A 16,894-nucleotide genomic window follows, 5' to 3' on the forward strand; every position below is an offset into this window, starting at 1 on the left:
AGCTAAGTTTTGGATGTAGCTAATAGGTCAAAAGGCTAAATTTGGCTTAAGTGATGGGTGAAAAATGTAAGAAAAGGGAAATTTGCAAGCACCTCCCTGCATGTGACACCGACCAAAAACCCGAATGTATGCATTTGACAAGAAATCGAGTGTCATAAAATCGCAAAAATGATAAACATGCTATGCAAGGAGTACTACTCTCAATTCCTATGTAAACCGGTGATGAATGTCACCAGTTATAAGGCTTTAATCTCAGAATTTATAGAGTAGGTTGCCAATTTATCAGGTCAAGTCTACACGGTCGGCTAAATTTGAACAAAAACTCGTAGATTGATACCCGTCGTTGTGACTACCAAAAATAAATTTATAAAACCTATTAAAACTAACAGAAGCTAGTGGTAACAAGGTCGAACCACAGGGAGGCGAATGTAATTAATAATTGTCTAATTTAGTCTAAGGTAACGAATGTGGGGGTTGAATTGATTTGGTCTATAGCTAAAGGCAGTAAAAGACAATAAACTAAATAAACGGATTAAACAAATAATAAAAGGGGGTGCAAGGATGATCGGTTCACTATAGTTTAGGCGGCAGTATACTAAGTAGGTCTAAATCAAACACATGAGGCGGGAAAACAAGAGGTCCTCTCGGTCCACTCTTAACAGATAGCATCTTTCGATCTCGCTATAAGTCCCTAATATCACTAATACTGACTCTCGTCCTGAAAAGTGACTGATAATCTAAACTTTACCTATCTTTCGATCTCAGCATAGTTTAGTCATTTTAATTGGTTATCTAACAACTGTCCCTATCTCTCGATCTAATGGGTCAGTCATATCCTAGACATTCAACTAGTCGTGTGCACTCGATTCGTCGAATAAAGAATTAAAACAATTAAAACGAAGATAACACCTCACGTGGTCAGTCGATCGACCCAGGTATGGCAGTCGATCGACTGACACGCGATTTCAGTCTACAAATCTACGCCGCCTAATCCTACAGTTCCCCTACATCCTAGCACAAGCAATTTAGCTACTCATACTGGGAATGATAACAACAATAAAATTAATGCAATAAACAGAAGAATTCATGCTTGAAATAATAGAACAAACAATTAACATAAACGGTAAATCGGTTTCGGGAAACTAACTAGCAATTCTATCCTACAAAACGATAATAAAGCAAACTGAATTATTAGCAGAAGAATACCGATTGAATTGCAGAGAGAGATCCAAAAACCGAATGCAAAAGTATTAGTACGAAATAATATTAAGAACCCTAATTATTGAATGTTGAAAACTGACTAAAGAACTTAGTAAAAACTTGACAATTTCCTGAATGAGTGTATCTCTGAACTAGGTTACGTTATATAGAAAGTATACATAACATAATTCCTAAACCTAATATCGCATTGGGCTTTGGAAAACTCGTTCTATATCTTCACGTCTAAGTAGCGGCTTGGTCGATCGACTGAGGTAACCGGTCGATCGACTGCTCTTCAGTGTACAGTAGCTTCTGTAAGTCGTATGATGGTCGATCGACTAAGGGGGCCAGTCGATCGACTGCTTTAGCTGGTAATCCGCTTTTAACTTCTCGTGGATTTGTCTTTTGGGCCTCGAAATGCGCACCAAGCTCGTTCCTTAAGTGAATACTTCACGTCAAATGCAATGCAAGATACTCGGGGACGGATTTATCTCAATTTCCGCTGAATTCTTCACATTTCTGCAATAATGTACAAAAATACGGAAGTAGACGGAAATAGGGAGAAATGTAGCATAAACTACATAAATGAGCTCTGAAATGCGTGTAAAATAGGGTGTAAAACATCATATAAATGACACGCATCAAACTTCCCCAAACCAAACCCTTGCTTGTCCCCAAGCAAGAACAAGACTCGATCTAATGACCTAATGGAACGAGTTCAATCTCAGAGCGAATTGCAAACTATAAATCCTAAACCATTTTAATGCAATAACCAACAATCAATTAGCACATGCGAATCATGCAAACGAATTATGAAGTCGTTAAAAACTGCTGAACTGTCAACTATAGAGACTTATCAAATTGGACTCTCACGGGTCGCTCATATCACACATAAGCACAGGTGAATATATAAGAGGTTAGAAAGAATTCAATTTTGTAAAGACTCTCACCTAACTACAACCTATAAGAACATGCCTGCAATATAATATGAAAGCAACCTCTATAACCGTACATATGCATTCCAACCAACAAATGACCATGACACATGCCGAGGTATATATATATGGAAATGTGAGGTATGGGTAAGAAGAGGCAAAACATTTATGGGAATGTGGGGGTACAGGTGATCAAGCTAGTACCGTAACAGAACCATGTGACAACATCCACTTCTTGCTCAAACTTCAATTAACACGGTGCTATAGCAAGCACAAAACTCACAATCTCCAATATAACAGTAATCAACCAACTCCCCATAAGATACTAATGCAACATGGGAGCAAAAATCGCCATAAGATAAAGGCTTGAATTATGCGAATTGATTTTCTTTTTCTTTCGGACCTCAGTCGATCGACCAGAATTGGCAGTCGATCGACCGTTTTGAACAGTACAGAACTCTTTTTTTCTTTATTTTTCGAATCATTTTTTTCTTTCTTCCTTTTTTTTTCTTTTACTTTCAACTTTTCAACTCTTTTCCTCCTTCATTCTTTTTATCCAACTAAATCTCAATAAGAGCATATGCCACCAAAAACGAAGTAACAATCCCAAGAACATAGACTACTAGCTTGACAAAGGCAGGCTAAATGTAGGATGTAGTAATGGGACAAAAAGGCTGTTTTTGGTAGTGTGGAGCTTATGGGCAAAATGAATAAAGGAGTGGCCTCTTCCACATGTGTCAACAAACCACAAACCGAATGCATACAGGTATTAAGAAGATTAAGTTCATATTTATGCACATTTATGTAACATGTCTCATAAGGAGTAACTACTCACAATCCTAGATAAACCGGTCATAGATGTCACCAGTTATAGGCTCTAAACCTCAGAAATATGATGTAGCTTGCCAAAAATCAAAGTCAAGTCTCAAGTTCAGCAAGATAAATTAACGAAAACTCGTAGACTATACATATATGATTCTACTAATAACATGTCAATTAAGCAAGGCTCAGGCAAAACAGATGCAAATGCAATGTCATCATTGAGATACTACCGTTCCGACTCAACCTATATGCTAAAATAAACATGCATTTTTTGAAATTTTTGAAATTTTTCAATTTTTTTGGATTTTCTGTATATATAAGAAATGAAATAAACGATGCAAAACAAAAATGTAAACGTGAATCCAAGCAAATGATATGCGACGCAAAACCCTTCCCCAAACCAAATCGCACAATGTCCCCATTGTGCAAAATCATGTAATGAAAGAAAAGAGAAACGGGAAATTACGAGAAAATAAATAAATAAATGTGACAAGAAGTGAAAAATCGGGAACTCACAAGACTTTAAGCGCAGAAAAAGGAAACCTCCCCAAACCAGCGTGAGCTAGGAGGTTTCAGTAGCCAGCAGTGCTACCAATAAGTACCTTAAAAGACAAACAAATACCACGCATAAAACCGAGAAAGCAATAATGAAGCGATAATTATGTGCACAATTGACAAAAACAGAAGAATTAAAGAATATGACGGAAGATAAAGTGGAGTAGAAAACTCCCTCAATTCCGCAAATCGACCAAACACAGCAGGGGAGAGGTCGTGAACAGGTACAGCAGTGCAATGCGGTCGATCGACCACATCACTCAGTCGATCGACCAAAGTGGAAGGAAAAGTAGCTCCTGGAAACTGCAGACCAGTCGATCGACCATAAAGACCAGTCGATCGACTGAAAATACTGCTGTAACTTCTTATTTCTTCGTATTTGCTCAATTACTTAAGCTAATGAGGTCTAAAAACCTGCAAGTGCACAATAATACGCGCCCAAAATTGCGCAAAACCCAAAGCAAAGTCTAAAGTGCTTAAAAACTCCTAAACAAAATAATTAAATGCGAAGTCTCGCGCACACATAGGCAATAAAAAGAGAGTCTAAAAGCAAAAAAATGTTCGTAAAGCAAGTGATCAACTAATAGTTGATCAAGAATGGCCACGGAATGGCCCACTTGACTGGCTTCTGGATACAAGAGGTAGCCTCAACGGTGCTCATCTTATCAGCTGCACCCTTCACAACTTCAGCATCCACAGAACTCAACGGATCAACATGTCGGACATCTTCCCACTCAATGACCTCTTCGGACTCGTCAGAATCCAAATCAGACTCCGTTGCTCTGACCGGCTCATCTTCAGGCTCCTCATCAGTGTCATAGCTAAGGCATCCTAGACCACCTCTTTGAATGATCGGCTCCTTCACAGCTGGGGTAACTTGCAGCTCTTCCTTCCCCAAACCAGCTCCTGCAATATCAGAAATAGACGAATCTTCCTCCAATTTGCTCCCAATCTGGGGCGGAGGTGTCACAACAAGAGTAGGAATAGAGACAGGCATATCAGGAAGTACAAAATAAGATTTCTTTTCAGAAACCGTATTACAAGTTACAGGCCACATGGGGTCTTTCTTCCTAGCTGTATGGGCAAAGACAATGGAATGCTTGCCTACCTTAAAGGTCAGGGTCCCAGAGCCAACATCAATAACTGCACCAGCAGTGTGCAGAAATGGTCTACCTAGTATGATAGGTATGTGTGCATCTTCGGGCATATCAAGCACGACGAAGTCAACAGGGAAGAAAAACTTCCCTATTTGCACGGGGATGTCCTCTAAGACTCCTATTGGTTGGACCACAGTTCGATCAGCCATCTGTACGGTCATGTTTGTTACTGCAAACCTAGTCAATTTAAGCTTCCTAGCAAGACTCAAGGGCATAACGCTAATACTGGCTCCCAGGTCACATAAGGCTTTCTCAATAGGAAAGGTGCCAATATTACACGGAACAGAAAAACTTCCTGGGTCTTCTAGCTTAAGGGGTGCAGTATGAGACAAATAAGAGCATGTCTCCTCAGTTAATGCGACAGTATGCAGAGTTTCAAGTGACTTCTTTTTAGACAGTAATTACTTCAAAAACTTCATGTAAGCAGGCACTTGATTAACTAATTAAAGGAAAGGTACTTGTACGTTTAAGCTACGAACAACATTTTCAAATTTATTGAAAGATACTTGTTCCTTCGTCGGCACTAGTCTCTCTGGATAAGGGGCTGTAAGAAGTAACTTAGCCCTCTCCTCTAAATCTCTCATGACGGCCTCGGTGGACTTAGGCTGGAAGTCCACTACCTTCTCCTTGTTGAAGCTTGAACCCTCTTCTGACCGTCTCAAATGGGAACCATTGATCGACATTGGGTCGTACTTCGGAGCCGGGACTGACCCATCAGCACTCGGGTCTTGCCCTAATATTTTCGGGGTTGTTGTACCCCGAAACAAGTGATCCCTCAAGTTATTAGGCATCGGAGGACGAAAAGGTTCACTATCAGCAGCGGCCTCAGTCGATCGACCAGTGAGGTCAGTCGATCGGCCCGACTTGAACAGACCGAAGCTCTGTTTGTCGCACTTCAGTCGATCGACCGGGTATGTCAGTCGATCGACTGACATACCTGCTGATCGTCTTTTTCTTTCCACTTTTCGTTCGAGCTTTATTTTGACTCGGTTCCGCCTCATCTTTTGCAGCATCGTCCTCGACCATGACGGGCCCCTCAAGGGTAGACCCACTCCTCAAAGTGATGGCATTAAGGGTCTCTTTTTGGTCCGTCTGAGTCGGTAAGTGTCCCGGAGCTCGAGTGCTATTCTTGCTAGCCAATTGAGCAATTTGGCTCTCTTGCAGTTTCATTCCGGCCTATCTAGCTTAGGACTCCTTTTGCAACATATTCTTCAATTCAGCAAAGTCGGAATTTTGGGTTTGTTGCTGCTGCGGCACATAGGGAGGTTTTTGGAACTGTTGTTGCTTATGAGGAGGCACATATGTCTGTTGCTGCTGCTGCTGCTGCTGTGGAGGTTGAGTCGGGTTCAGGACATTCTGGCTACTCCACCTCAAGTTGGGATGGACATTCGGCTCATAGTACGTGTTTGTCTGCCTGTAATGTTGAAAGGCAGCACAAGACTCAAAGGGACTAGGACAATTTTCTGAAACATGTCCCTCAGCTCCACATCTTCTACTGAGACAAAGGACCGTCTCAAACAAAGATTCACATGATACATCCCTCCTTTTGAAGCTCCTCCCAACTCGTATTTGTCAAACCTCGCCGTGAGAGCCTCTAATGCAGCTACGGAAGGGGATTCGACTCCTCCTCCTCGATTGCCTCTCGAATTCCCATATTCGACTTTATGGGTGGCTAAGTCATCAATGATCTTCCACCCCTTAGTCTCTCCCATATTCTCAACAAATCGGCCATTGGTCGCAAACATCCAAGATAGCCCTCGATCGTCATATGACCCGTTATAGAATTGATTGCAAATACTCCATTTTTCGAACCCATGGTGCGGAATGGTTCGCACCAGCTTCTTGAAACGGACCCATGCTTCATGAAAGTTCTCATCAGGTCCCTGTTTAAAGCTCGTGATCTGAACTCTAATGGCATTCGTCTTCGAGGCAGAGAAGTATTTCTTGTAGAATGCCAAGGCCAAAGAATTCCAGTCGGTGATCCCATGAGCAGCTCGATCTAGATCTCTGTACCACTCCCTTGCAGCATCGCGGAGTGAGAATATAAACATAGTCTCCTTTATCTGGTCCTGGGTCACACCGGTCGGCGGGGGTATAGAGCAGTAATAATCAATAAATATCTCCATATGCTTGGATGTATCTTCATTTGCAGCTCCCTCGAACTGGTTTCTCTCAACCAAGTTGATATAGGAAGGCTTCGGTTCGAATTTCCTATCAGCTCCAGGTAATTCGATTCCCTTGTATAGATTTGCAGCTGTCGGCTCAGAATGACTTGCTATAGTCGCTTCCTCAGCCATCTCTAGGAAATCTGGAGAAGTGACGGTCTCAGCTGATGAATTAGAAACAGTAGATGAAGGTGGATCCTCCTCGAATAGAGCGTTCTCGTAGTAACTAGATAGAGTACTTAGCTCTTCCTCTGTCGGCAATACCCTTGATGATCGTCTCAACTCACGCAAGGATTTCTCAATCTCAGGATTGAACGGTACTAGTTCGCCACCCTGTGACCTGCGCATAAGAAGAAACTACAAAAAGAATATAAGAAAAGTTTAAGGAACAGATGTCCCTTAAACTAAGAAAGACTAAATAAAAACAACTAAAAATTAGAACAATTGCCTCCCCGGCAACGGCGCCAAAATTTGATACCCGTCGTTGTGAGTACCAAAAATAAATTTATAAAACCTATTAAAACCAACAGAAGCTAGTGGTAACAGGGTCGAACCACAGGGAGGCGAATGTAATTAATAATTGTCTAATTTAGTCTAAGGTAACGAATGTGGGGGTTGAATTGATTTGGTCTATAGCTAAAGGCAGTAAAAGACAATAAACTAAATAAACGGATTAAACAAATAATAAAAGGGTGTGCAAGGATGATCGGTTCACTATAGTTTCGGAGGCAGTATACTAAGTAGGTCTAAATCAAACACATGAGGCGGGAAAACAAGAGGTCCTCTCGGTCCACTCTTAACAGATAGCATCTTTCGATCTCGCTATAAGTCCCTAATATCACTAATACGACTCTCGTCTGAAAAGTGACTCGATAATCTAAACTTTACCTATCTTTCGATCTCAAAGATAGTTTAGTCATTTTAATTGGTGATCTAACAACTGTCCCTATCTCTCGATCTAATGGGTCGGTCATATCCTAAACATTCAACTAGTCGTGTGCACTCGATTCGTCGAATAAAGAATTAAAACAATTAAAACGAAGATAACACCTCACGTGGTCGGGTCGATCGACTGTGTATGGCGATCGATCGATCGACACGCGATTTCGATCTACAAATCTACGCCGCCTAATCCTACAGTTCCCTACATCCTAGCACAAGCAATTTAGCTACTCATACTGGGAATGATAACAACAATAAAATTAATGCAATAAATGTAAGAATTCATGCTTGAAATAATAGAACAAACAATTAACATAAACGGTAAATCGGTTTCTGGAAACTAACTAGCAATTCTATCCTACAAAACGATAATAAAGCAAACTGAATTATTAGCAGAAGAATACCGATTGAATTGCAGAGAGAGATCCAAAAACCGAATGCAAAAGTATTAGTACGAAATAATATTAAGAACCCTAATTATTGAATGTTGAAAACTGACTAAAGAACTTAGTAAAAACTTGATAATTTCCTGAATGAGTGTATCTCTGAACTAGGTTACGTTATATAGAAAGTATACGTAACATAATTCCTAAACCTAATATCGCTTTGGGCTTTGGAAAACGCGTTCTATATCTTCACGTCTAAGTAGCGGCTTGGTCGATCGACTGAGGTAACCAGTCGATCGACTGCTCTTCAGTGTACAGTAGCTTTTGTAAGTCGTATGATGGTCGATCGACTAAGGGGGCCAGTCGATCGACTGCTTTAGCTGGTAATCCGCTTTTAACTTCTCGTGGATTTGTCTTTTGGGCCTCGAAATGCGCACCAAGCTCGTTCCTTAAGTGAATACTTCACGTCAAATGCAATGCAAAATACTTGGGGACGGATTTAGCTCAATTTCCGCTGAATTCTTCACATTTCTGCAATAATGTACAAAAATACGGAAGTAGACGGAAATAGGGAGAAATGTAGCATAAACTACATAAATGAGCTCTGAAATGCGTGTAAAATAGGGTGTAAAACATCATATAAATGACACGCATCATAGATTATGCATAAGACTTAGCTATTTACCGTCAACGAAAGTGCAAGGCTCAAGTAAAATGACAAGTTAAAGTGCAATATCATCACGGAAATCAACCGTTTTGACTCAACCTATATGCAAAAATAAACGTGAATATTTTATTAATTTTTTTTAAATTTTCAATTATTTTTTTTTGGATTTTTGGATTTTTATGAAATAAATAAATACATTGCAAGCTGAAAATAAATACAACGCAAGCTGAAAATAGAAACGTGAATGCAAAACAAATGCAAATGCAGACTCAAAGGATGCATTACCCTCCCCCAACCAAAACGGACAACGCCCTCGTTGTCCTCCAGCATACACCAGCAGATATATACAGGGGAACGGGAATATACAACCAATAAATGAATGAAAAACAATAAAATAAAAAGGAGACAAAATAAAATAAAAGAACGAGACGGGACATACAAAACACGAACTTCCTCAAACCAGCCCAAAAATTGGGGAAGTGAGTAGACTAGTAGCTACTCGTCAGCCTCCTCTAATACGTCCTCCACCGTCACATTGTAGTCCGGGTCCACCTGCTGCTCTCTCTTCCTCCTCTCCTCAGCCTGAGCTCTCGCTGTCGCCGCTGCCGGGTCCTCCTCCTCCTCCTCCTCCTCACTAGCTGACTCAGGGTACCCCTCAGCTGGGTACCGGTAGAAGGACGGGTGTGGCCAACCCTCTGGAATGGGACGTCGTCGCCTCATGTGATACTGTACAAAGGGAACAAAGTAAGAGTTATGTTCCTCTCCATACGAGCCTGTCTATCTACAAGCTCAAGCAAGAAACTGTCACGGAGCCCTTGGTCCATGACTGCGGACGCCTCAAAGGGTGGAGGAGGTACAAAATTATCCGAAAAAACCGGTTGTGCTTGTGTCTGGTCGGGCGCAGGAGTAGGAGTAGGGATCGGGGTAGGAATGGCCGTGGAAGTCTGGCCACCCGTAGAAGGTATGGATCCCTCTCCGGTCTCGGGTCGACGCCATTTCCTAGAAGTGGACAGAGTAGGAGGTGGTCGAAGCGTGAGGTGGTACATGGGTAACGGTGGTGGTATCCTTCCACTAACAGTGGGCGGGGGGACGAGGCGAGGTAGGGTGGTGCAAGGAAGGGTCTCAGACAAGGAACCGCCTATCTTCCAAGTCTGCTGGTCTGAAGCAAGCCAAGTCGTAGATAGCATAGCTACCCGGTCTAGGTACCGGTCAACACCGATGTACTGTAAGTCACGAGGGAAGACGGGGAAGAGAGAAAGGGCAAGGACAGTGGTTATGCCACCGCAAACGATGGTGCCCGTGGTCTTCTCCCCTACTGAGTGAAAGTACTAGGCGGTCAGGTAAGCCATGTTGAGGACAAAGGGGCCCTCACTATCAATGTTCAGGTACCCGCCCAGAATAGAAAGGTCGATGTTGTTCACGTTGTTTGGTTCTTTACGGCCAAAAACAGTACTTCCCATCAGACGCAGGAAGTAACGGGCAGGGGGAAGGTGGACCTGAGCGAGCTTTCACTCCTCGTAGGTTGTGTGTGCCAAGGTCCTCCACAACTGGCGGTTGACTTTCCTAGGGGCAGCAGTAGGACCCGTAAAATAAAGTCTTAACCTAGTACCAAACTCCTCTAAAGTCCAAGAAAAACTCCGGTTAAACAACCGGAAAGACACGGAAGAGCAAGTGGGGTCAGCGTCGTGTGCCCCATAAGAGAAGGTAAAGGAGCTGAAAAACTCAAGGGTCAGCTCTTTGAAGGTATAGGCATTCATGGTGACAAGTCCAGTCATCCCCGTGCCCCTCAAAATCTCACAAACTGGCTCGTAAATACCAAGCCTATCAAGTGACAAACGGCACAAAAACCTAGTCGACAGAAAGTCACAGTCCAGCAGAGAGAAAAATCTAGTGCGATGAATACCATTAACAAAGATTACCTGAGGATAGTCAGGGTGCGAGTCGAGTGATTCGTCCACTCGGACGGTGACACGGCCAGCAGAACGTCCAGCAGTAGGTGTAGCTCGTGCGCGACCCCGACCTCTAGTACTTGAAGTAGGAACCCGTCCTCCGACTTTAACGAGGTACTAGAGCGCGCCGTGCTTGTTGTGGCAACAGGATCGCGGGTGACCACGCAGCAGGGGTGGTCACCGTACCTGAGGTACTAGCTGTGGCTGCAACAGAAGAAGCAGCAGAAACCGACACAAGAAGAAGGGCTAACAGCAGTGCTAGCTAAAATAGAAGCTGGAACGGAAGTGGAAGCGGAGACGAAGCTAGCACCAGTAACGACAGTACCAGCAGTAGTAACAAGAAACACGGGAGTAGCGGTAGTGGTACTAACGGGTGTGGAGACAGTGGTGGCAGCAGGGACCACCGTCTCAGTCAAGGACGGAGTAACAGTCGAACTGGATGAGGGCATTGTACTATTGTCCATCCTAATCAAGTAAGCAAAGGGGAATGATAATCAATTAACCAAATTAAACAGAAAATCCCCCTAATCAGTCGACATTTTCGACTTTCATGAACCCTAATTCCCAATTACTTCATAAATTCGAAAAAAAAGCAATAAATCAACAATAAAGTAAAGGGTAAACTTACCTGATCAATGATACCCATAAAAGAAGCCGATAATCGATAAAAACGTTGCAAAAATGGCGATTTTCGAACAAGAAACCGCAAACCCTAGAACCCGTAATTGACCGCAAAAACGAACAAAAATCAAAGGGGAAATAAGGGGGAAATGTCGATTAATTAGTTAGGAACAAATTGTAGGTGTTTGATTTGGTGTTGGGCAAAAATTTAGAGAGGATTTGGGGATTTTCGTGCAAAGGGGACGAAGAAATGAAGAAATGAGAATAAAGGAATGAAAATAGGAAGTTTAAGAGTTACTTCCTGCGCGGGATTTTCAATTTCACTCGATCAAGTGGTTTGAAATCACTCGATCGAGGAGTCTCAGCATCAATTCACTCGATCGAGTAAAAATCTACTCGATCGAGAACTCCCTCTTTTGGCTATTTCGATCGAGCACCTGCAAACCTTTCGATCGAATCCTTTCTTGTAAAATCCTCTCGATCGAGTACAAAAAGTACTCGATCGAGTGCTTTTTGTACGTGTAAGTCCTCCAAATGCGTCATTATTTCCCCAAACCTGCATAAAAACACTCGCAAGCATATCCCGAACATACCAAATCACAAAAATGACAGTCTATAGTCTTTCTAACTACGCTAAAAATTGTCTAAATTCTAATAGTTCTAAAAAACGCAATAAAGAAATTCAACGGAAATTTGAAATTAGTTTTTACAAATTGTTACACGGGATATTTCCCGCTCAATTCCCAAAGCAATTCAGTAGCCCAACAGAGGGCTTCTGACTGGAGTTGGTCCCTTCAGCATCCTTGACCGTCCTCTTCATTCTCCACGAGCTTGAATTTGAACCAGTAGGAGGAAAATAGTTGAGATCCATGTATGCACGAACTTTTCTCGTCCCTTTTTTTTTCCCCACCAGCTTTGATGTTTGGATCCCCAGTTTGATTGACTTTAGTTGCACAATGACCTTTTGACTCCCGCATCTTTTTCATCCGCACTGCGCAGAAGGAAAATGCAGACGAATTCTCCTCCTTTTTGCTCTCAATCTGAGGCGGAGGGGTCACAATTGCAGCACAAAATTCCAAATTTTCATCTGGAGTGTCAATATGGGAGTCAGTAGAGGAGAGGGTATTGCAAGGTTGAGCTTGCATGGGAGCCCTGCGAGACTTAGATTGATGGAAAATTAATTCCTCGTCTCCTACCTGAAACGTTAGTGTCTTGCCCCCGACATCAATCATTGCACGAGCAGTGAATAAAAATGGTCTCCCTAAAATAATAGGGGTATGAGTGTCCTCGGGAATATCAAGCACTACAAAGTCAACGGGAATAAAGAATCTCCCGATTTTAACAGGTATGTCCTCTATGACACCTAACGGCCGTGATATACTACGGTCGGCCATCTGTACGGTCATGTCTGTGCAGTTAAATTTTGTCAAACCAAGTCTCTTAGCAAGAGACAGAGGTAAGACGCTCACGCTAGCACCAAGATCGCATAGCGCGTTATCAATCAAATGGGTACCTATGTGACATGGAATCGAGAAACTACCCGGGTCTGACTGTTTAGGTGGCAACTTATTTTGAACTAGGGCAGTCCCTACCTCGGTCAAAGCTATCGTCTCATGATCATTGATATGCCTCTTACGCGATAAAATTTATTTCATAAACTTTAAAAAAGAGGGTACCTGTGTCAGCAACTCGGCGAATGGAACAGTGACTTGTAAGCTTTTTAGGAGCTCGGCAAACTTAACGAACTGTTGATTGGCTTTCGTGCTCTATAATCGCCTCGGAAAGGGCACGGTAATAGGTATCTCGAGCCCTTTGTTTCTTTCTTCCAACGTCTCAGCTGGTTCAAGCTCCTTATCACTCGATCGAGACTTTTTGCCTCTCGATCGAGTCCTTCCAGGTGAAATATCACTCGATCGAGCACTAGAAGGCTCTCGATCGAGGGCTTCAATAACAACAGTGTTCGATCGAGCCTAATTACCACTCGATCGAACAGATTCTTCAACAATTTCACTCGATCGAGTGGTTTCGACCTCTCGATCGAACTCTTCATTATCCAGTTCACTCGATCGAGTAGGAATTCCTTTCGATCGAGTACTTTCAGCTTCAATTCTGCTCGATCGACCCCTTGAAACCAGTCGATCGAGTATATTCTTCGTGGTCAACTCTTTTTCAGCAACTAATGACTGTTCATCGTCATTAACATCCTTCCTTGGGTTTGATATGCCATGTGAAATTGACAAATTTGGTCCTTCATATGAACGACCGCTTCTCAAATTAATCAAATTCACCGTCTCATGTGGATTCTTCTCTGATTGAGACGGCAAATGACCATGTTTCCTCGTGGACTGGTTCGCGGCCAACTAAGCAACTTGAGTTTCAAGTGACTTGATGGATGCTTCTTTCTGTTGGTCACTTAGTTGCCATTGCTTTGTCAACGACTGGAGCATTGACTTTACCTCACCTAGCTCACTTACCCCACTTGAAGATGATGTGCCTTGATTCGGTAAAGGAAAGGAAGGAGGCTTTTGGAAGCCTTGTGAGCTTTATGAGGAGGGACATATGGCTGTTGCTGCTGCTGCGGTGGAGGAGTGGGATTAAGAACATTTTGACTTGTCCACCTCAAATTGGGATGGACTGCTCCTTGGTTGTTGTAATAAGAACCTCCTCCTTGCCTGTATTGTTGAAAAGCAAGGACTTGTTCTTTCTCAGTAATACAGTCAATAGCAGTATGACCATCATCTCTTCCACATCTCTCACAAATGACAGTTTTATGTCTAGTCAACAGATGAACCGTCTGTGGCTCCCCAGCAGATTGCAACTCCAATCTATCAAACAAGGCATTCATGGCTTCCAGCTGAGCCACAACTGCCTTATCAACTGAATGGACCGTTCGAATACCGTCCCGTGGGTTCCCATATTCAGCACAATGGGTCGCCATCTCCTTAATAATGCCCCCATCCCTTATCATCATCAATATTTTTCTGAAATCTACCGTTGGATGAGGCGTCCAGAATAGCTCTATGGTCATCATACAACCCATTATAAAATTTGTTGCACAAGAACCATTGATCAAAACCGTGATTAGGAAGAGACCTCACCAACTTCTTGAACCGACACCAAGCTTCATAGAAAGTCTCATTAGGTGCCTATTTAAAACTGGTAATCTTACCCCTCAGCTGATTAGTACGCTGCGGAGGGAAATATCTTTAATAGAAGGCAAGTGCGAGAGTCTCCCAGTTGGTGATACCAGCAGCTGTACGGTCAAGATCGGTCAATCACTCACGGGCTGAGTCAGTCGGAGAAAAAGGAAAGAGCACCTCCTTTATCTTGTCTTGAGTTACTCCCTTTGTAGCGGGAATAGTAGAGCAGTAATCAGTAAAGACCTCCATGTGCTTCCTTGGGTCTTCACCCGCCACACCCCTATACAAGTTTCTCTCCACCAGATTTATGTAGGACAGACGCATATCAAAGGTGTTACCGTCCTCAGTTTGGAGGTTGAAACCCTTAGGAATAGAGGATGTTTTAGGCTCCGAGTGACTTGCAATATTCGGCATCTTTACTGGTTGGTTAGCAGAAATGAGATTGTCTTCTTCTAAAGACTGGTCTTCTGCAAATAGAAAATGTTGTAGCTCGGGCTCAAAAGTACTCAAGTCTTCCTTTCAACGTTCTCTTTGCAGACGGAGTCTATGCCTAAAGAGTCTCTCCGGCTCAGAATCAGCTGAAACTAACTCCGACCTGTTTGACCTGGGCATACACAACACTGAAAGAGATAAATGAGAACTTTCTCAAGGAATAAAAATTTCCTGAGACGGATAAAAATAAAAGAAAACAAAAACATATATGGCTATTGCCTCCCCGGCAACGGCGCTAAAATTTGACAGGCTAGTCGTGTACCTACCAAAAATAACCAACTGGTCACTAACTAATATAACTAGGGAAGCCGAGTCGATCTCCACAGGGAGGCAAGATATCTGTTAAGATTCGTCTATTTACGTCACTAAATGGGGGGTTGAATTTGGTTTATTAAACTAATGAACGCTTAAAGGAAAAAGTAGTAAAGAAAGAGCCGTAAAAGGCAAGAAAATGTAATAAAAGTGATCAATAGAGAGGAAACATGTCAGGATTTCGGTTCACCATGATACTCTAGTGACTCAACTGCAAATAGCCTAGATAATTTACTGTGAGACTGATACATGAAAGGTCCTTCCGATCCACTTTCTATCCTAGATTTCCACTAACTTAACTTCCGTCCTCGTCAGGGTAGTCTACTGTTCATAGCAGGTCTATTTAGTCCAATCTTCCAATCCAGGAGTAAATTTAACCAGATTAAAAGGTAACTTAGAAGTGTGCACTCAACTAAGTCGATATTATAATTAGATTGCCATGGGTACAGATTCTCACAAATAAATCATCTAGCCAATACATCGTCACAATCTTACAATGGATTCCCTAATCCCAACATGAATGGATTTAGCTATTCATATCGTTAATGATGCCAATAATAACAATATTGAATGAACTAATAGTAAACATGATGAAATAACAATAACAATGCATAAATGAAATTAGGGCAGAAATTAATGATAAGAGAAATAAGGGATTAAAGCAAATGATAACAAGATTAAGATTAATAGAAGAAGAGAGATTACAATAACAAGCGATCCGGCATAAAGAACAACTGAAAATCCAAGCAAAGTAATCCTAGAGCAAAGTTACAGTAGATAGTTTAAGGGAGAGATTAAGAGAATAAGAGTGGCGTTCTAAGATGAGTAAAAACGTAATTATAACCTAATTATTGAAAGCTTAAAGAGAAAAACTAAGTCCATAAACAAAATAAGGCAACACGGGTTAATTAAGCCCGTGAAGACTCAAAACCTCTCGATCGAGCAGTCTAAAACTACTCGATCGAGGACTTCAGCAGATAATCCTCTCGATCGAGCAGAACAGTTACTCGATCGAGGAAAGCCTCAAAACAGCATTTCGATCGAGTAAAGTAAAGTACTCGATCGAACTTTTCAGCATCCAAAACCACTCGATCGACCAAAAGTCTTCTCGATCGAGTGTTCCAAATCAACTTTAAACTCGTCGCCGACTGCTTCGTTGACCATTCCTTCACACATCCCAATGCAGTATCTCGCTCTAACATTCTTGTCTCCTCAAAATGCATGCAAAACAGGACGAAAAGAGTACGGTTTCACCACTTTCAGGTTCATTTCTGCAAAACAGACAAAACAAACTGAAGCAGCCATTTCGGGGCATATTGCAATACAAAACAGTATAAAAGTGCATAGAAATACGTGCAAAATAAGGCTAAAAAGACTATATAAAATGCACGTATCAACCACCATAATCAATATACAACTCATAATGTCAGATATTAATTAAAGACTTAATTAGAATCTGATGAAGAATTAGGATAGTCTTCATGCCCAATTTCGGCATAGATTAAGTCGTAGATCGACTCTTCATCATCAGCGGGCAGCGCAGCTGGTGGA

At 42.1% G+C, this 16,894-nt stretch overlaps 1 non-coding gene and 1 pseudogene across 1 annotated transcript; both read left to right on the top strand.

Moving 5' to 3' along the window:
• Window positions 1-16,894, top strand: part of LOC141640245 (uncharacterized) — a 199,841-nt pseudogene that overhangs the window by 114,010 nt on the left and 68,937 nt on the right.
• Window positions 6,479-6,585, top strand: LOC141640323 (small nucleolar RNA R71). Its single transcript, XR_012542954.1, has one exon. It is a non-coding gene; the product is annotated as a small nucleolar RNA R71 (small nucleolar RNA).

The sequence above is a fragment of the Silene latifolia genome, unplaced genomic scaffold (assembly GCF_048544455.1).
Source record: "Silene latifolia isolate original U9 population unplaced genomic scaffold, ASM4854445v1 scaffold_75, whole genome shotgun sequence".
Taxonomy (NCBI): domain Eukaryota; kingdom Viridiplantae; phylum Streptophyta; class Magnoliopsida; order Caryophyllales; family Caryophyllaceae; genus Silene; species Silene latifolia.